General features: G+C 41.1%; 1 long non-coding RNA gene across 2 annotated transcripts in view; it reads right to left on the reverse strand.

Moving 5' to 3' along the window:
• Positions 1-22,072, reverse strand: part of LOC136847141 (uncharacterized) — a 68,786-nt gene that overhangs the window by 12,333 nt on the left and 34,381 nt on the right. The window lies entirely within an intron of this gene.

Consider the following 22,072-nt stretch of genomic DNA (forward strand, 5'->3'; position numbering starts at 1 on the left):
TATGATAAGCATTTATATATATATAAAAATTATATAAAATATATATATATTATAATATAATAATCGATTATCCACGGAATATATATATATATATACAAATAATATAAAAAGTTTATCATACCTAAGAAAATAACATATCTCATATATATAAATATATATTACAAATATAATATAAATATATATATATATATTTTAAAATATAAAATATTAAATATCTAATTTTATATATATATATACATATAATTTATATACTATATATATAAGAAATGTATATTATATTGGGTATATTACATATATTATATATATAAACAAAATAAGGTTATTATGCCTGTTTAGACCTGTATTTGTTTGTAGTAATATTAATCAAAGACTGGCCCAGACAGGAAAGTTCTTTTATCCAGCAGAAATTAAAACCAGTTAAATTTGAGAATAAAACTTTAACGCTAATTCGCTAGCTTAGATAGGTAGCATTAGGGATTTAACCCCATAGACAAATTTCTAGTCAACCTTAAAATAGGTGGCCTTAAATGTTTTTTTCCTGTTCTGTCCATTATGGGATGTTTTGACAAGATTTTCAGACCTGAGGGCATGGGGGCAATCGGTTGATCGCGCCCATCCAGGACAGGCAGAGAGAGTCAACTTTCCGGAGCGGAAAATGCACGCTTTTTCCAAACTTCTCGACAACCCCTTTGTCCTCAGTCTCTAGTCTATATTACTAGTGAAGTGGCAAGATTCCCCAGAACTTTATGTCCTTTGCATTTAAAGCATCTAGTTTATCATTCAAGGTAAAGTCTGTCCATTAAAAACTTCATCAATTACTAGCCCCTTTTTTCTGTATTTTCAGTTTCCAATTTTTCTCTCCTTCACTTTTACCATATTTATTAGATTACAAACCGAATTATCTTTTATCTTAAGTCTAGATTATTATAATTTATATTGTTTAGTTTCTTCAACCATTCCAGTGAATTAACTAGGAATTAGGAAGGTTAAGGAAGTCATTTTATTCTTTATACCTACTTTGTGTCTCTATCCATTTGTTCGGAAGAGCCATTGTGTTTTAATACCATCTTAATGAGTAGAGATTGCCTATTGTATCCGAAGTTGACGATCAATTTATTGTCAAAGTCTTTATTCATTGAGGATTCTTTGCCGAGAATAGCTTTCGGCTGGCAACCTTTAGATATTGATAAACAGCTGTCTTTGAGGTTAATTTGTAGCTTCATCAACAGGTTATATGTGTCCTTGGCATATCAGGGCCCAATATAAAAATTACGTAAATCAAGTAATAAATTCATCAGCCAAGTCTCATGTGTAACAATATATATCATATATATATATATAATATATGGTATATATATATATATCTATATATATATATATATCTATATATATATATATATATATATATATATATATATATATATATATATATATATATATATATATATATATATATATATATATATATATATATATATATATATATATATATATATATATATTATATATATATATATATATATATATATATATCTATATATATATATATATATTTATATATATATATATATATATATATATATATATATATATATAAATATATATATATATAAATATATATATAATATATAATATATAATATATAATATATAATATAATATAATATATATATATATATATATATATATATATATATATATGTATATATATATATATATATATATGTTATATATAATATTATATATTATTATGATTAGCAAGAACTGCTAGCAAATTGCCTCCCCTCTTTTTGTTGTTGTTTGTTCTGTTGTTTTCATTTACTGCCAGTTGCTCGATCGATAGACCATCTGTCTATCGAGACTTCTCAAAAACAAGGGTTTAAAAGGATTAAAGGCCACTTCCTTTTTTGATAAAGATCTTTCTTCGAGGCAAAAGTTAATCTGTCTGGTCGTTTTCTCTACAGGCCAAAACCCTCTTTGCGGGCATCAGGTGCAATGAGTCAAAACATCTGTGTTGGACATGCCCTGCCCCCATAGTAGGAGATAAAAGCAAAAACAAGAGGCCTCCTCACACACGTGGGCTGGAAGACTGGAGGGAACTTGTAAGACGTCCTCAACCACCTGCCCCATCGGCAGTGCCCTTGCATCCTAACCACGTGGCCCTTTCCAAAGTATACTTTCTCTCGTGCCCTTCGACCGATTACGTGTTCCACCATTGACCTGCCAGATGCCCATGCCATTGCTTGGCCCTTCGAGAAGTCCCCACGCATTGCCACTTTACCGGAAGCCCTCTTGCATCCTAACACACGAAGAAACTCGCCTCGGAAATCGCAAGTCATCCACGGACCCCCTTCTACGCTGGAAAATTGCTAACGGTAATGTGCCCTGGAAGAGCCCCATTTCAGTCACGCTTTTGTCTCGTAATATTTTCTTAAAGAGAAAGCCAGTAATCTCCCATCTGTCTAATGTCCGTGCTTTCTTGCATCGGCAGTATTAATTATCTTTATTACTCCTTTGGCACCCTCAGTGCAGCTTGAATTCATTATTCTTTTGTCTATTTTCATTACTGGCGTATAATGTGCATATCTCTCATTTCAGAGGGACCCTATTTCGTGGAAGCTTCTGGACTGTGTCTGGAATCCCCAGTTTCATTCAATCCTGTAGGAGCCTCCTTCAGGATAATAATCTACTTGAGTTCCTCTTTCCCCTGCATTAATATCATTTATGTAAATACACTCCTTTAAATTTGCCCACGTGTTTTATATAATATTTCCTCAGTAACAAGAGCCTAAGCTCATATGAAATTCTCCTTTGTTTTCCTCTTTTTTACGTTTTCCTGTACCCACAAAGTCAGAATCACAAGGCTAAATTACCTTAAATTGTTGCTACCTGTCTCACAGAGAATATTTCAAACTAAAACCACAGGAAAAACGTAAAAATGGCGACCTGGCCATAGATCTCATTTGCAGTTGCAGTTCCCTAGTGTTGCTTTATTGCATTTGCAACTTGCCAGATCAGCTATTAGCAAAGCTAAGCTGGGTACATACAATTACGAACCTTTTGTGTAAAACCAGCACACAGATCCAGAAAATTCCACGTAAGTAATGTGTTAATCTTAACAAAAACCTTTTACAATCGTGACTGTTCCTAGAATTAGAAATAGGGACGCATGTATTCACTGAGAGAAAAGAACCGCCATTAGATTTATTAATGCATGCCTTTCAGGATAGGTAGTTAGGAAATAACCAGTGCTAACCATCCTTTTGCTTCGAGGAATAGTGCACCATCGTTCCTCTGTGTTAAAATCTTTGCCATATTCTTGCTTCGAGGAATAGTGCGAAAGAAATTCCTCTGTGATAAATTTTACTGCATTTCGAATTAGCGAACTGTTATTTAGGCGCGAATAAATTCCCACGTGGGACAAGACGAAGTCAGCTTGCATTGCTGAAAATTCTCTCAGTGTAGTTAGAATTTTTGAGTTAGGTGTTAGAAAGCGAAATTTAAACTCCGCTTATAGGGAAAATACTAGGTCGTTGTACTGTTATCCTCTCATCCTGGGAAATTCTCCGAATCCCAGACGGTTATAAATATACGGTTCCATTTGTCCATTCAGAATCTAAAAATAACTCGGTGTTGGCCAGGCGACCTGCAACCCCCGCCCATGCCCGCGTGTGTGTAGCATTTTTTTTTTCCATTCATTTCCCAGCAAACATTTTTGCTTTGGGTTTTCCCGTTAGTAATTTCTAAGTCCTAAGGGACGAATCGTAATTCAAGTCCTCAGAGACTCCTAAAATTCTACGCCGCACGTGGCGAGAATTCTCTCCAAATTCCACAGTCCTCAGAGTCTCCTAAAAATTCTACATCGTGACGTGGTGAGAATTTCTCCAAATTCCAGTCCTCAGAGACTCCTAAAATTCTACATCCTCAGACGTGGCAAGAAACTTTCCTCAGAGACTCAAAATTCTACGTCGAAAATCTCCAAAAGAGACTCCTAAAATTTCTCATTCGGAACCCAAAATTAAGTCCTTTTGAGACATTATATTATTGTAACTCACACACATCTAAGCCCTTACGGGACTGATCATTCTAGTTCGTTAGAACAACTCCTTAACTTCACGCTACAGCCGGCCAAGTCCAAGCGTGACAAAATCCAACTACGTCTTCCGAGACGCATATTAAAATTCGTTCGCCAAGAACAACCACGTCTTTCCAAGACATATCAAATTTTAACAAAAGTCTCCTCAGACTTACTAATCAACTGTCTTATTCAGACAGATCCATTCTCCTGCAGTCTGAACAATTGAGTGTTTCAGATTCCTGCAATTGAGTCTATTTCAGACAACCTGAGTCTTTTCAGACATATCATATAACCATTATTTCAAGATGGCTAATACCAGAGCCCAACAAAACGAGGTCTTCAAATTCTACATGTCCGCTGGGAAGGACATGGGACTATCGGGGCAAGATCTGAGAGAATGGGTTCAAGAGCGGGTGGACGATGCCAAGGCGGAGAGAGCAGAGAGAGAGAGAGAGAGAGAACGAGAGAATAACGAAGAGAGGAGAGAAGAATTGCCCAAGAGCAGGAGAAGGAGAGAGAAGAGAGAGAGAGAGAAAGAGAATTGCCCAAGAGCAGGGTTCAAAAGGAGAGAGAACGTGAGAGAGAGAGAGAGAAAGAATTGCCCAAGAACAAAGAACGAGAGGAGAAGGAAGAATTGCCCAAGAGAGAGAGGAGAAAGAATGGGAAGATCGAGAGAGAGAGAGAACGCGCCCATGAGCTCCAGATGCTAGAACGACAGCCCGCCACCCCCCGCCCCTGCAGCGGGGATGAGTGCCCTCAGCCAAGCTCACTGTTCATGCCAAAATGGACAGAGTCCGAACCCATTCATATGGCTTGAAAGGGCCAACGAGTCCTGGAGTGCTGCGATCTCTCCCCTCGGAACTCTCCCTTGTTCTCACTAAATTCCTGGGCGAAAGGCCCTCGTTGCCTACCACGCCCTTTCCAGCAGAAGATAGGGAAACTGGGAAGCCGTGAATCCAAGCAGTTACGAAGGTGTACGAGATTACCCCGAGCGATGGAGGAGACGTTGGAGAGAACAGCCCAGAGAAGCAGGCCAGACTTGGTCCGATTAGGCGTACCATTCGGAGCGGGCATTGACAAAAATGGCTCGATTCCGGGTCGGAGCCACTAACACCGCCGAGGTACTCGAGCGGTTTAAATTCGAGCATTTCCTGCGCTTACGCCCCTCCTGCCCTCGCCACTCATATAGTGGAAAAAGCCCCAGCAACACTCACCTGAGTGTTGCCGAATAGCAGACATGTGGGAAACTCACCACCCTCAAGAAGGATCCATGGGGCAGAAGATAAATCCCCTTCCCTCCTCGGAGGATCAAATTCCCACAAAAATGGGAACTCGGGCAAGCCCTAACTTGCCATTATTGCAAGAAAACGGGCATTCCTCCGAACAGTGTCGGAACAAGAAACCAGCTCCTCTCTCCCGGAAAACCGACAAATAACTCGCCTGCACCCTCCACAGGGGCAGCGCGGAAAGACTTCAGCCAGACCTTTTGCACGGCGTGCAAGGTTTATGGTCATTCTCCCGCATGGGCGAAATGCCCAAGCAATAATAAATCAAATACTCCCACCGTCGCCTTGGCCGTCACAGATCCCAAGTCATTAGGCCCTCCCGCCGAAGGGCCCGTATACGTGACTCCTCCACGAGGTAGCCACCCCGCACGCCGAGTCACTGCATTCGAGGACTCGGGCGCGCAAATCTCCCTCATCCGAAGGGACAGAGTTCCCTATGGAGCTATCGCCAATAGACGAAAACTTGTCACGATCGAGGAATAAATCAATTTAAAATGATACTCCCCTACAGTCCAATTGAGAGTCACAAGACCTCACCAATCCAAAATTTGCAATCTTGCAGTAGCAAGCCATCTCCCGGAGGCTATGACGTCATCCTGGGACAGGACTTTCAGTCCCCCACAGAAATCACGACAATCTAGTAGGGGTCCACATTCCCGAATCATTCCGCGGGCGCGAGTAATCCTCCCCACTTCTCCCTCAGTCAAGACTGGCGGCCCCTGGGTACCAGGAGGACGTGCAGTCCCCACCAGTGCCACCTGAGTACGATGTACAGTGGCCCCCTCGATCGGTTCCCGATCCAATTCCAGTGCCCGGCCCTGCCTCAGTGCCAGTGCCAGGGCCCCAATCAAATCTCCTTCAGGAGATGCCAAATTCCTGCCGGTGCCACTTGCATGCCCCGAGCAGTGCCAAGCTTTGTCCGTCCTGACCGACGCGCCCAAGAAACCTCTGATAGCGCCTGACTCTGCCCTTAAGTGCCAGCGCCAGAGCACTACCCCGATCTCCATTCATGGGATCCAACTCAGGACCCCTCTCTTCCCCGGCCTGGCACCGCTACCAGCGTCGGTCAGAGAGACGGTTCCTCTGACCACCACAGGAAGCTCACCTGCAGGTGCGGCCTCACAACCCGTGCCTGAGCTGGTCATCGTTACCTGCGAGCCGCTCACGCCACCCCCACCGCCTCCTCTCTGCCTCAGTCCGTCGCCGACGCAATTGCAAGTCAGGATTCTGCCATATCTCACTTGGCCGATGAACTACAAGAGCCTGACGGATCATGGTAGAACCAGCACGGAAAACTCCTGCGTCAGCTGTCGCAGCAGCAGGCCCAGGTGGTACTCCGTGCCGCCCTCTGGTCTCGGGCCCTCCGCTTCCCGGCCGAGGACGACTGTCCCATTAAGAAAGGTTCGAGGCGAAATTACCACGGGCGTGGAATTTCCAGGTAATTTACAAAGAGCTCTAGAGCTCCCATGGCACCTGTGCCACCATTTCATTTTTCGAAGGTCTTGGCACCTCTAATCCAGAAGGGGATGTCAGACCCTCCTCTATCTTCTTCCGTTCCTCAGGAACTTCTATCTCTTATCATCCTCTATTAATCTTTCCTTAAATTATCACCACAAGAGGCAATTAAATACGGGATACCATTCCCCCACACAATGTATAAATCATTGAGAATAACAGAGTGAGAAGTGGCACGCCCTTGCACCCATACCTTGGCACCGGGCATGCGTGTCAGCTCTTCCTGAAGGAGTCACACCCTTCGGGTGCACTTTTCTAGCCCTGGGACTGAAGTGATAGTCCGGGCCGTAATTTATAGGCGAAGGACGATAAATTCCCGCCGAACACAATAAAACCCTCACTCTTTTTCCCTTAGCTCTTCTGCCAATATCATTTGCTCTCTTTTAGTTATTTATTTATCTTTCTTTTAAAGAATCGCGAGTCATAGACTCTTGCCCTTGTGATTTAAATGCCCCCTTTCGTAAGCTCTGAGAGACGTGTTCCGCCTTTCATATGCGGTCAAGTTTCCATTCGTAACATCTTGTTAATTTTCCTTTTGTTATTATTATTCCTTTTTGGAAGATTCCTTCTAAGAACTCTGTTTGTCCTAGACCCATCTTTTGTCTGCTCACCCCGTCATAACATTGAGTACTCGAGTGGGCAGTGGATGCATAAAATTAGCGTAGTTTAAGGTTAGCAGAATTAAAACTCATGAATACTCTCACCCGCATACGACTGTCAAAATCCCTGTGTGGGGTCAGCCATCCGCTGGCGTTGGACTATTAGCCAAGATAAATTACCAATGCGAATATGTATAGTCATTACAATATCGCGTAAAGGGGATGTCATTTACAAAAATAAACACTGTTTTTCATTTATACAGCCTCTTCAAGGCAGACTGTACTAACCATTCATGCATTTTATCTAAAATTAAGTTACCATGTATTTTAATTCTTGAACAATAACCTTTCTTTTCATTTGTTTGCCATAGCCTCATATACTTGGTCTTATAATCCTAATTAATTAACATTGTTCGAGTCACTTTATAAAGTTATCAATGGGTAACCAAATCTAAAGTAATTACTCTTTTGCAAGTGTTTAAATCACCTTGCGTCCTGTTAAAGAAATTTGTCCCAATGTGTTATTAAAAGTAATGTCACAGTTTCATAAATCCCTTAGTAGTAAAGTTCATTGCAAGGCAGAATGTAGAGTAACATAAAGCATTTGCCGCTCATTCTTGCATATCGATGTACACACCCGAAGAAGGTGTGTACATCATCTTGTATGGGGAGGTATTATGATTAGCAAGAACTCGCTAGCAAATTGCCTCCCCTCCTTTGTTGTTGTTGTTTGTTCTGTTGTTTTCATTTTACTGCAAGCTGCCTCGATCGATAGACACATCTGTCTATCGAGACTTCGGTCAGAATACAAGGGTTTAAAAGATTAAAGGCCACCCCCTTTAAAGATCTTTCTTCGAGGCAAAAGTGATCTCTGTCTGGTCGTTTTCTTACAGGCACAAAACCCTCCCTGCGGGCATCAGCTGGACATGACTCAACCCATCTGTGTTGGGCGTGCCACCTGCCCATAGGAGGAGATAAAAGCAGAAAACAAGAGGCCTCTCCCTCACACGCGGGCTGGACTGGTGGGAGTAAGAAGACTCAGCCACCTGCCCTTGGCAGTGCCCTTAGCTAACCACGTGGCCCTTTCAAAGTATACTTTCTCCTCGTGCCCTTCGACCGCAAAGCCACGTGCTCGCTCCACCGCTGACCTGCCGGATGCCTTGCCATTGCCCGTTTCGTGAAATTCCCACGCATTGCCCTTTACGTGAAGCCCCGCATCCTAACACGTGAAGAAACTCGCCCTCGGAAATCGCAAATCATCCACGGACCCCCTTTTCTACGCTGGAACCTGTCTTACGGTAATGTGCCCTGGAAGACCTCCATTCAGTCACGCTTTTGTCTCGTAATATTTACTTAAATTGTGAGCCAGTAATCACCGCATTCTTGTCAAATGTCCGTGCTCTTCGAGTGTCGGCAGTGCTAAGCTATCATTAATATCGTGGAAGCCCTTTGGCACCCTCAGTGCAGCTTCAATTCATTATTCTTTTGTCTATTTTCATTACTGGCGTATAATGTGCATATCTCTCATTTCAGAGGGACCTATTTTGTGGAAGCTTCTTGGACTGTGTCTGGAATCCCCAGTTTCATTCATCCCCGTAGGAACCCCTTCAGGATCAATAATCTACTTGCATTCCTCTTTCCCGTACTAATGTCATTTATGTAAATACACTCCTTTAAATTTGCCCACGTGCTTTACGTAATATTTCCCTCAGTAACAAGAACCTTAAGCTCATATGAAATTCCCCTTTGTTTTCCTCTTTTTTACGCTTTCCTGGACCCACGAAGTCAGAATCACAAGGCTAAATTACCTTAAATTGTTGCTACTTGTCTCACAGAGAATATCTCAAACTAAATCGCAGGAAAAACGTAAAATATACGTTTATATATATATATATATATATATATATATATATATATATATATATATATATATATATATATATATATATATATATATATTTTTATATATCGCCAGGAAAACGTAAAAATATATCGTTATATCACAGGAATCTGATTACTAATTTCATAAATACGTTAGGATATATATGTATATATATACTGTATATATATATATATATATATATATATATATATATATATATATATATATATATACTAACGTATTTATGAAATTCAAGTCCTTCGGTCTGTTAGCCAGATATAAAATATATATATACAACGTATTTATGAAATTCGTCCCTTCGGTCCATTAGCCAGGAAATCAAGTATAATGACGACTGGGAGACGCCACTGAAGGGGGGTGAACTTATGTTGGCCTACCCCCATATCACCGATTTGGGGGAAACCATACCATACGTCTTAGACCCAGCATAGTGTAATTTTTGGGGGTAGAAAGCTGTTAGGGACAAAAAGACCAGTCAGGGCCGTAAGTGGGCTGCTATGCTGACCCTTAAGAGACTTAGCTATAAGGCCTATACCTTCCGAACTGTATGCTGGCTGTTGATTGCTATTTCAGATCGACTAATGTCTTGTGCCCAACCCTAAAAATTGAATGGGAAGAGATCGTGACTTCGCCGCACACACTCGCACTCCATCACTGGCCGCAAAAGCATCAAGTCAGTGCGGTCTCCCTTTGTCTTCACGCTGGCAAAGATCTCGAGACTCCTGTGGCTGAAATTCATTTTTTGCAAGCGAGCTCCATGCACAAATGAAATAAGGTACGTCTTGAAGTTGCAATCTATTCCCAGTTCTCTTTCTCTTCTCATGAATTTCTCTCCATTTCATTCTCTAAACAAAGCCCCTTTGTCCAATCAGCCTTAGCAAGCACATTTGGCCCTCATAACTTGTCCCAAGCTCAAATTAAATTAGTTCAGCGATAATAATTAGAGCATTCCCACCATAGTGTTACCATGTGCTAACCAAATCTAATTGATCAATTCCTCCATTGTGCATAAGTAATTCCTTGCGAGAGAAAGCCATTTGAGTTGAATGCTCACCTGGAATTCTCTTCCAGAATCCTGTTAACTGGCTCTTCTAGCAGTCTGCCCCTGCCTTGTGAACCAAAATACCCTAAGACATTTAACTGCCATCCTGCCGTGTGCACTAGACACAGTTCCCCCCTTTCAATCCAGTTGTGTTAACCATCAAAAATCATTTAACCAGTCCGCAGTAAAGTTATTATAGTGTCGAACTATTTCCGGGCTGTAGCCCTTTCAGATTCAATTATTTGCTACGCATTATCTAGCTTCTATTGCACATTGTATGTGCTTGCTTGCTGCTCAGTCAGCCCTTTCATATTAATTTCCTGGTTGCTTCATTTGTAAATAAATTCAGTTTAAAGCATTTACTGGTTATAATTTACCAAGGCAACCTCCACTTCTCTGTTTACTTAGATGTGATATCAAGGTAAGTCAGTTTATTCATTACATTTATCGCTTATATTCTGAGCGCTGCGTGTTGGCCCTCAAGTTGATAAAAATATCCATTTTCATTCTTCCAATCAGCCTCAGAATATAGCAGTGTCGATCTTGCCACCAATCCTAGTCGACTAGTAACACTAGCTTCGCTATTGCTAGACTAAGAAGGAAATGAACCGAGGAATGATATAATTCATAAATAACTTAATTCCTTTATTCACACGGCAAAAAATATAAGGGTGGCAGAACCCAAGCTAAAGATAACAAGGTAAGGGTTATTATTATAAATGTTGTAAAATTAAGGATACGTTAGGAACACATAGGGAAGTGTTTTAAAAAAAGAAGTGATTAATAGCAAATCTCTCGGTTAGCATATTATACGGATAAAGGCGAGAGCGCAAAAGTTCTCAAGTTAGCAATGCAGAATAACTGCCTGTGAAATTTTGCGTCGTGAGAAGCATAGCAGCTGTGTTGTGATGCTAGAAGACTGATAGTTAGGAATTAAGACGTGCTTTGCCAGGAATTTCTTGCATGTGTTAGCTGTGAACAGTTAGCTAAGTGTGTTGTTTGAAAACAGTTACGGCAGAGGAAGTGTACAATTCCTGTCACCTGTGTTAGTGAACTGCAGTTCGTAAATTCATGTTGTTAAGATACGTGTGACGACCTCTAGCAGCTCGGCACCTGCGCCTCCCACCGTCTCACTCCCACAATTCAAAGACCGTCATATCCAGTTCAAATTTACATTTAATGTTTTAAGTAAAGTAAAGGCATTATTGATGTTTCAAGTTAAATGATTCGATTCTGCATATCAGCACCAATAACTCGGTCACAAAAGTTGAGTGTTCTTTTCTTAAATTTTAAATCATTGATTGTTATATTACTCAACTGACAATACCAGTAGCCATCAGCTGTTTCTCCTCCGTACACCCAGTCCCACTTCTCATCGTTCACTCGCTGAAAGAAATTCCATTTCTTTTCACCCCTAACATAAAACCTAACGAAAATCTTGATTGTAATTTGAAAACCCTTTCCACCATATAACTTGTCATGACGGGAACTAGGTATTAAATTACGTAAATACCAAAAGTACATTAGAGTAAATTAAATCATGCAACTAATTCATAAAGCCAAGTACAATAATTACTTTTTTTATTTTTACCCAAAACTTTGATCTTTTAGATCCCCCATCAATTCTTCCTTTTACTCATTCTCACACTGTGTGCGAATTTACACACGCGCCTGTGTTCACCGAATCGTCTCCCATATCTATTTTCGTGTGTTTCACAGAGCGAACATACAACCATTTAACCCTTTAACGCCGACTGGACATATTTTACGTTGATAAAAATTGTCTGTCGGGTGCCAAGTGGACATAAAATATGTCAACTACAAAAAGTTTTTTAAATATTTGCAGAAAAATAGTTATAGGCCTAATTTGCGAAAGATTTGAAATCATGCACCTTGAGGGATGCTGGGAGTTCACGGATCACGCTGTTGTTTTGTTTACAAGCGTGACCCAGCTGCGCATGCGCCAATTTCTTTCTTCTCTGCACTTCAAGCAACAGCGACGATCGTCGAGAGCAATTTCTCGGCGATTCGTGTTTTGCAGAACTTGTGCGAGTGTTAGCGTATTTGTGACGCAATAGGACGTTTGCAGAGATGTCCCAACGTCGTCAGGACCGTGAAAGGCGCATATTGCCTGTCGGTAGTGAGCGTGTGAGACGAGTTTTAGATTTGGATGCTGGAGAGGGACCAAGCACCCAAGGTGACCCAGCTTTTCAATGCCGTGTTGTACAGCCACGTGTGGCCGAAAGGGACCAAGGACCGCACCCTGTGCCTTTTACGACCCCTTGGAAACATCGGGGTGTCCTGAGGGGCATTCGTAAGCATTTGGGAGGCCTCCAACACAAGGACATTGATGAGTACTTGTTGGAGCTCGATCAAGAGCAGGTGGAAAGTCCTCACTTTGATGGCAGTTGGTCATCTAGTGATGAGGACATCACGCCCGATGTCAGTGATGATGAGTATTTGCCCCCAATGTCCGTATGAGAGCCACATCATGAAAGTGAACCGGAGTTCAGTGGTTTCAGTGCTTATAAGGGAGAGTCTGAGGAGGAGGAGGAGGAGGCACCAATTGTGGCTGGTGGGGACGAGACAGAAAGTGATAGTGAAAGTGAGGGAGATGGGCCAGTGGGGAGGGGAGTGCGGGTCAAGCCACTGCGCACGGGCCCGTTTTACATCTCGCAACATCGCAGCAGCTTAGGTGAAGGTCATTCGTCCGAAAGTGATGAGGGGTGGTTGGAGGACCCCACCCCACCCCACCTAACATGCACCCATTCACGGCAGCACCTGGACTGACCGTCCCTGTGCCTCTCACTGCACTGGGGTTCATTCAGCTCTTCCTTATGCGGGAATTGCTGGAATACCTCGTTGGAGAGACGGCGGATTATGCTTGGTACTGCCGTGAGGAACTGCAGACGACATTGTCGTATCGCTGGCGAAAGATTGACCTTTGCAACCTCACGGACATGGCGCATTTTTGGGGCTCCACATTTTCTTTGGAATGATGCCTCCTGCTGACGTCAGGCAATATTGGAGGCGGAATTTTTTTTTAAGACCCCAATGTGCCCGCATTATGCCCGTGATAGTTTCCTGGCGTTAGACAGGTATTTCAGCCCTTCAACCGAAGGGCCCTACCCCGGAATAACCCAGATCGCCTCATCTTAATCCACCCAGTGTTGGAGTACATTCGTGAACAGTGCCAGTTTCTCGTGCTTCCTTCCAAAAACCTTTCTTTGGATGAGGGGATGATGCCATGCAAAGGGCATCTAAGCATAAAAGTGTACAACCCCAAGAAGCCAAAGAAATATGGTGTGAAGTTATTTTTATTACTTGAATCCAACACTGGATACGTCGTGGACTTCTCTGTGTATTCCAGGGTCTTCTCCACGCTGCGTGACACTGTCTTCCACCTTGTGGATCGTTTCGTTACCAGGATACCACCTGTTTATGGATAATTATTATAACTCGGTAGCCCTGGCTCAAGAACTGTATGAAGCAGGTGTGCTTGTCAGTGGTACCCTTTGGTTGATCCGTTGCCCCAAATGTCCTCAAAGAGGTTCACTAGCCAGCCGCAACATCTGGCAAGAGGAGAGAGAGAGTGGCGGCGGAAGGGAGATATCTTCGTCATCTGTTGGAAGGGGGGTCCGACTCGTGCCCATGATTACAACCAGTCATGAGCCCATCCAAGAAGAGGTCGTTCAGCGGAAGAAGACATGTCGGCAGGGCCAAGTTACGTATGAGGAGTTGATCTCTTTGACCAACTCATCCAGTATTATCCCTTTGCCAGGAGAACCAGGAGGTGGACACAGAAGCTCCTCAAATACCTCCTTCAGTTGGCCCTACAGAATGCCTACATCCTCTACTGTGGGTACAATTCAGACACCCGGAGGTTGTCCCACATCCAGTTTCTCGAGGTGGCCGGAAATGCCCTCATAAACTTTAATCCTGAGGAGTGGCCTTCCAACACCGACCCCCTGCCCCGAGCTCCAGATCTGCCCCAAGAGGATAGGGCAGATGTCACTAGGAGGGCCAACCTCAGTCGTCCTGCTCCTGCTGACGCCGCCCCAGCTGCCTCTGCCCTTGATGATGCCACCGCCCCTACTGTCCCTGTCCCTGCTGCCGCCCTCCCTCACGCTCCAATGTCCCATCGGGTAGTGGACCCTGTGTGTCGGCTGCAGGCAGGGGATCACACACTGGAGCCCCCAGAAGGGAGTATGCAGAAATGGTGCCGGGTGTGCCATATGAATGGCAGAAGAGACACCCGGTTCGTCTGTCGCACCTGCAAGGTAGCACTTTGCAGGATCGGGGAGTGTGACCGCAAATACCACACTGCGGTCATATATTGGAGTGCACCTACCTGAGGAACACTGGAGGGCGCCAGTTCTTTCGCTGAAGGGCGGCCCATCTGCAATGTTTCGCCCTCCTCTTCCTCCACCTGTACTGACTATGTCGAGAGGAAAAAAATTCAACTCTTCAATGGAGGAGGGAGAAAAGAAGAATAGAACGAAGAGTCAGGATTACAAGTGAGTATTCTGCATTGATTTTATATTCAATTTTATATTTATTACAAGTTTTTATATATCTGTATTTATTGGTGTTTTGTATATTTCGTTTTATGCAAAAAAAAGTTTTTCACCTGCATTCCTTTTAGTTATGTATTCGTTTTGGAAAATAAAAAAATATATATATTATATATATATGTGTATGTATGAATGTGTGTATATATATATATATATATATATATATATATATATATATATATATATATATATATATATATATATATATATATATATATATATATATATATATATATATATATTTATATATATATTTGGGAAATTTTTTGGTAAGCAAAAAAGCTAACATTCTAGTGATATTCAATCATTTGCCTTCATTCTGCAACGAACGGAAGTCACTAGCACAATATTTCGATTTATGTGAATTTTTTGAAAAAACTTTTTCATTACCTCTGTGCACGCTAACTCTGCTGAATATCTCAGAATTTCTTTAGTCACCTTGTCGTAATTTCTGCACCGTCTTCTATTAGGCGTTACATAAAGTGTTATACATGAAAATGTGCGCAATTTCATGTAAAACACAACACAAAATAATTCATGGTTGTAGCTTTTATCAGTTTTGAAATATTTTCATATAAATCACAATAAGTGCCAAAATTTAAACCTTTGGTCAACTTTGACTCGACCGAAATGGTCGAAAAATGCAATTGTATGCTAAAAATCTTACATTCTACTAACATTCTATCATTTACCTTCATTTTGCAACAAACGGGAAGTCTATAGCACAACATTTCGATTTATGGTGAATTTTTGAAAAAACTTTTTCCTTACCTCCACGCGCGCTAACTCTGCTGAATATCTCAGAATTTCTTTAGTCACCTGGTCGTAATTTTTGCACCGTTTTCTACTAGGCATTACATAAATCATTTACCTTCATTTTTCAACAAACGAGAAGTCTATAGCACAATATTTCGATTTATGGTGAATTTTTGAAAAAAACTTTTTCCTTACCTCCGCGCGCACTAACTCGGCTGAAAATCTCAGAATTTCTTTAGTCACCTTGTCGTAATTTTTGCACCGTTTTCTACTAGGCGTTACATAAAGTGTTATACATGAAAATGTGCGCAATTTCATGTAAAATCCAACAAAAAATAACTAATTGTTGTAGCTTTTATCAGTTTTGAAATATTTTCATATAAATCACGATAAGTGCCAAAATTTCAACCTATGGTCAACTTTGACTCGACAGAAATGCTAAAAAAATGCAATTGTAAGCTAAAACTCTTACATTCTAGTAACATTCAATCATTTACCTTTATTATGCAACAAACAGGAAGTCTCTAGCACAATATTTCGATTTATGTGAATTTTTTAAAAAAACTTTTTCCTTACCTCTGCGCTCGCTAACTTGGCTGAAAATCTCAGAATTTCTTTAGTCACCTTGTCGTAATTTTTGCACCGTTTACTATTATGCGTTACATAAAGTGTTATACATGAAAATGTGCGCAATTTCATGTAAAATACAACAAAAAATAATTCATGGTTGTAGCTTTTATCAGTTTTGAAATATTCTCATATAAATCACGGTAATTGCCAAAATTTCAACCTTCGGTCAACTTTGACTCGACCGAAATGGTCGAAAAATGCAATTGTAAGCTGAAACTCTTACATTCTAGTAATATTCAATCATTTACCTTCCTTTTGCAACAAACGAGAAGTCTCTAGCACAATATTTCGATTTATGGTGAATTTTTGAAAAAAAAAAAAAAAACTTTTTTATGTCCGCGCATTACGAATTCATGCATCACTTGTGATAATATTTTCTCTGTGTTGCTTTGATCGTTTTACAATTTGTTTATACCAAAATTATCGCAATTTAGTGTACAATACAATGAAAACAAAAATAACTCATTAGCTTTAACCATTTTGCTCACAGTGCGATTTGTATACAATTATATATGAAATTTGTTTTAGCGCTGTCATATATTCCAATATTTATATATGATGATTTTTTTTTCATTTCTGATGGTTGCATAGTAAACTTCATGCAATGACAAAAAAAGGAGCCAAAAATGAAATCTTAATCTTAAAAACTAAGCGTGCTGTAATTTTTTGAAAAAACTTTCTTTCCACTTCGGCGCTAACTCTCAAACCGCGCCAGCATACGGCAGATGCTTTTGTAAATAGAGGCTCGGCGTTTAAGGGTTAATAACAGTTATCAACTGTTGTGCATAGACTTGCGTATACCGCAAGCACCAAATCGCACACTTGAGTGCAAACCCCAAACCCTTTCTTTCCTCACGTCAGGAAGAAGGCTTCCTTTCCTCATATCAGGGAGCAACCACTAGTTCTTAGAAATAGCCACCCACAAATGCAAGCCCAAGGGTTTCCCCTTGCATAGTGCCACTAATCTGAGGCACTGCCAACGACTTAAGTAACTGAAGCACTTACCTTTTGACTTTCCCTTTTACTCATTACTCACATTCTGCCTCGTGCAGAGTGCCATTTCCTTTCGGTGTGTTCCCTGGAACACACCGGCACCCCAGCGCCAACAAGACACAGTCCTCACATATAAGCCACTGCAACTGTACCTGAGATACAGTGCCAACGACAGTGTATCCACACATAAGGACCTTTGCTCCTTCAGGATCACTTCCACTTTACCAGTGTATCCACCCATAAGGATCATTTCCTTCAGGACTGCTCCATCAGTGTGACCTTTGCAAGGCACACTCAACCATAGTGCCACTTTATTGAAGGGGTGCCACACCACTGAAGTTTCACCCAAATCTGAGGGACACTTCCTTACTGCCCAAGTACGCCCAGTCAACCCAATAGATGCCCTTACCTACCAGAGCCACGGCAACAGACAATTGCAGAGCCTTCATGGATCTGTAGAAGGAGACAGGTCTCACGGGACCAGAACTCACCAAGCGGGTCAAGGAACAGCTGGATGACTTGGCCAAGCAAGAGAAGGAAGAAAAACAGGAACAGAGGAGGTATGAAAAAGAACAAAGGCAGGTGGAAGAAGCAAGAGAAGAACGGAGAAGACAGCATGAATTAGCTCTCAAAGAAAGGGAGCTCGAGCTGGAGAAGGCAAGGAAGGAAAATAAGTAAAAGCTAATTAAACTAGCCTTATGCATATTTAACTTTAACACCATAGTGACGAAATACCAATGATATTGGTTTGTGGATGTCAAATCATTTTGATGCAAAGTTTGGCATCTCAAGGGAAACTCCTTTCCACTCTTCAAGCAACTACAAGTATGAGGTGAGTGGTAATCAGTGGAATGCAACTAATGCGATTCCAGATGAAATGTGCTAAGGGTGAAAGAAGCGAGGGGAATCAACTAGAAAAATAACTTTCCAGATGCCTTAGAGAGATCTGAGATAGGTCTGAACCACTTTTTAAAGATTGGGGAATGACAGCCAGTGAATGTAACAATTAAATTTAATTGTATATGGTATAAAATTCTCTCTCTCTCTCTCTCTCTCTCACACACACACACACACACACACACACACACACACACACACACACACACACACACACACAGATTAAGCCACAAATAACGTCTGATATCGAGGTCTCTATACCTTGGGAATAACTACACCCAAGGGCAATTATAACCAAGTGCTGGGGGAAGCACTTACAAGTTATAATTGCCCTTGGGTGAAAGTATTCTCAAGGTACTGAGACCTCGATATTAACAAGTTATAATTGCCCTTGGGTGAAAGTATTCTCAAGGTACTGAGACCTCGATATTAACGAAATTTGTGGCTTAATCTATGTTTGTATGAATTTTGTCACTTATACACAGGCGACTTATTATGATTTTTATTTTTTTTTAAGAATTTAAAATAGAGATTGTATATTCCAGCAAAAGACATGTAAAAAAGAAAAACAAAAAAAATATAAAATGCAAAATGTTTTTGTATATCCCTACAAAAATATAAAAACAGAACACTAAAAAATAAAAAAATGCAAAAAGAGGATTGTATGTCCCCACAAAAAAAATTTAAAACACAGAAAGCTAAAAAAAATAAAAAATGCAAAGGGTGGATTGTATATCCTCACAAAAAATATAAAAACATAGTTAAAAAATGAGAATTGCTAAAGGTGGTTGCATATCCTTACCAAAAAATGTAAAAAAACAGAAAACCTAAAAAAAAATAAAATGAAAAATTATAAGAAGTCGCCAGTGTGTAAGTGACAAAATTCACATACACACAGATTAAGCCACAAATAACGTCTGATATCGAGGTCTCTATACCTTGGGAATAACTACACCCAAGGGCAATTATAACCAAGTGCTGGGGGAAGCACTTACAAGTTATAATTGCCCTTGGGTTAAAGCATTCTCAAGGTACAGAGACCTCGATATTAAACGAAATTTGTGGCTTAATCTGTGTGTATGTGAATTTTGTCACTTACACACTGGCGACTTATTATAATTTTTCATTTTATTTTTTTTTTAGGTTTTCTGTTTTTTTTTTATTTTTTGGTAAGGATATGCAATCCACCTTTTGCAATTCTCATTTTTTAACTATGTTTTTATATTTTTTTGTGAGGATACACAATCCACCCTCTGCATTTTTTTATTTTTTTTAGCTGTGTGTTTAAATTATTTTTGTGGGGACATACAATCCTCTTTTTTTATTTTTTTTTATTTTTTAGTGTTCTGTTTTTATATTTTTGTAGGGATATACAAAAAACCTTTTGTTTTTTATATTTCTTTTATTTTGCTTTTCTTTTTTACCTTTCTTTTGCTTGAATATACAATCACCATTTTAAATTCTCCATAATCAGCAAATCAAAGTCACATGTGTATATGTGACACAATTTTCACTCACACACACACACAGAAAATAAGCCACAAATATAATTCAATACCGAGTTCTCTACCTGAGGAATAACTTACACACAAGGGGAATCATAATCAAGTGCTGGGGGAAGCACTCTCAGGGGGAATTATAATTACAATCAAGTGCTGGGGGAAGCACTTGGGAATTAGAAGTTATGATTCCCTTTGGATGATAGTTATTCCCAAGGTAAAGAGACCTCGATATTAAATGAAACCTATGGCTTAATATGTGTGTGTAAATTTTGTCACTTACACATTTGTGACTTTTTATATTCACAAATATCGTTTGATAATGAATTCCTTATACATTGGGAAGAACTTAAACCCAAGGAGAATTATAATGTAAGTGTTGGGGGAACACTTATTAATTATAATTCCACTTGAATGAAAGTTATTCCCAAGGTCTAGGGAATTCTACATTGCACGATATTTGTGGCTTAATATTACTGACGAAGATCCAAAATGGTGATCTTGATCCTCTTGCGAGCTCTGACCTCAAAAGAAGTCGGCCAGTGTTGTTCTTCGGTCCGTCCTACGAGGCTCTTGGTGCCTTTGGTGCCGCCCTTTATTCCTGATGATTTCCAGGACCTCGTTAAAGAAAGCAAGGACGTCTTCCTCACTGCCTCGGATGGTGCAGTTGTTTTCTTCCTCGTCCGTCTTGGGTCCCTGGAAGTACACCTTGTGGTCATTCGTCATCCTCCTGATGTTTACTCCTCCTCTTCCGATGACCATGGCACGTTCCTCCCTGTCGAGGACTACTCTGTAGCGGCGGTCTCCAACCTTGGTCAAGCCTGAGGTTATTTCCTCTGGTGGGAAATTCATTTGTGTTGGCTTGTCCCGTGTTGCCTGTCCTCTTTGAAGAGGTTTCTTCATGGCTTCTCGTATGGCGAGACAAGCGTCCTCGACATCGATTAATCGACCATGTATGGTGACGTAGTCCTCTTCTTTCTTGTGGACGATGATGTTGACATTATTGTCCTTTTCCAGTTTCTTGAGATTTCGTCCTTCGGGCCCGACGAGAAGTCCCTTCTGCTGGCCGTCGACACTGAAGCGATATTTGCCCGGGCCAATTCGGGTCAGTCCTTGTTCTGTGATCTCCTCGTTTTTGACACTGACCTCCTCAAGGATAAACTTCAGGTGATCATAGGCTTTTCTCACTTGGTTGATGTCTCCACCTAAAAAGCCAATTTCCCTATTGTCGTTGTCTTGGGGGAGCATGAGATTGACTTTGAAGATGCCCCTGACTTCTGCAGCCCCTTGTCCTTTGTGAGCAAGAAGGAGACGTCTGCCCTCGAGCGGTAAGTCGAACTGGTAAAAGTCTAAGCCGACGAGTTTCAGGTCGTCTTCTGTCGGCCAGTTCTTGACATCATCGATGATTGCTGATATTACTTGCTCAGCTTCGAGGGCGTCATCGAGTGGTCCAAAGATGCTGATGTAATGTCGTTCGTCGTCTTGGTCAGGGAGGTAGATGGTCACACCCTGTTCCCTGATGAGCCTTCGCAGGGTTGCATCCTGTGGTCCCCTTATGGCCTCCCTGAAATCCCGATGAACTGCCATCACAAAGTCTTCTTTTCCCACCTCAAACAGCCCTCTGGATACCTGTTGGAGTTCACTCATGTCGAAAGCCTTGTCTACTCTGAATCTGATTTGTTTGTAGACCTTTTCGACGTTGTTCCTTGGGCCGGTAAGGTGAACCATCCTTGAACCGTCGTTTCGAACGTTCATGGCGACCCCATGTTCCTGCCTGGCCATCTTAGCGAATTTGCCTCCTTTTCCAATTATCTGTCCCATGTCTAGGTCTTTCTGACACTGGAAGGTGAATGTTTTACCTCCTGCATGTTTGAGAGGTCCGCATTTGATAGGTCTTTCTGTTTTCCAGTTCTTTACAAGGCCAGTTTGTCGTATTTTGGGGGTCTTTTCAGGGCCAGCACTTTTCTTTTCAGGGATAACCTTCGCCATGTCAGCCCACGTCGTCTTTTCGGCTACTTGACATTGACTTTCAGCTTCCTGAATCACTGGTATAGTTTCTTGATGGCCAGCCGTTTGTTCATTTTTGCTGATCTCGATAGGAAGACTTTCCTCTTCTTCCTTATGAGGACAAACATTTTCTTCTTTATGAGGACAAACATTTTCTTCTTTATGAGGACAAACATTTTCTTCCTTGGGAATAAAACTTTCTTCTGCCTCTTGCATAACAAGGTCACCTTTTTCCTCTTCTTCTCGGATTATAACTTGTTCCTTTTCCTCGGGAGGTTCCATTTCTTCTCCAAT

The sequence above is a fragment of the Macrobrachium rosenbergii genome, chromosome 16, assembly GCF_040412425.1.
Source record: "Macrobrachium rosenbergii isolate ZJJX-2024 chromosome 16, ASM4041242v1, whole genome shotgun sequence".
Lineage (NCBI taxonomy): Eukaryota > Metazoa > Arthropoda > Malacostraca > Decapoda > Palaemonidae > Macrobrachium > Macrobrachium rosenbergii.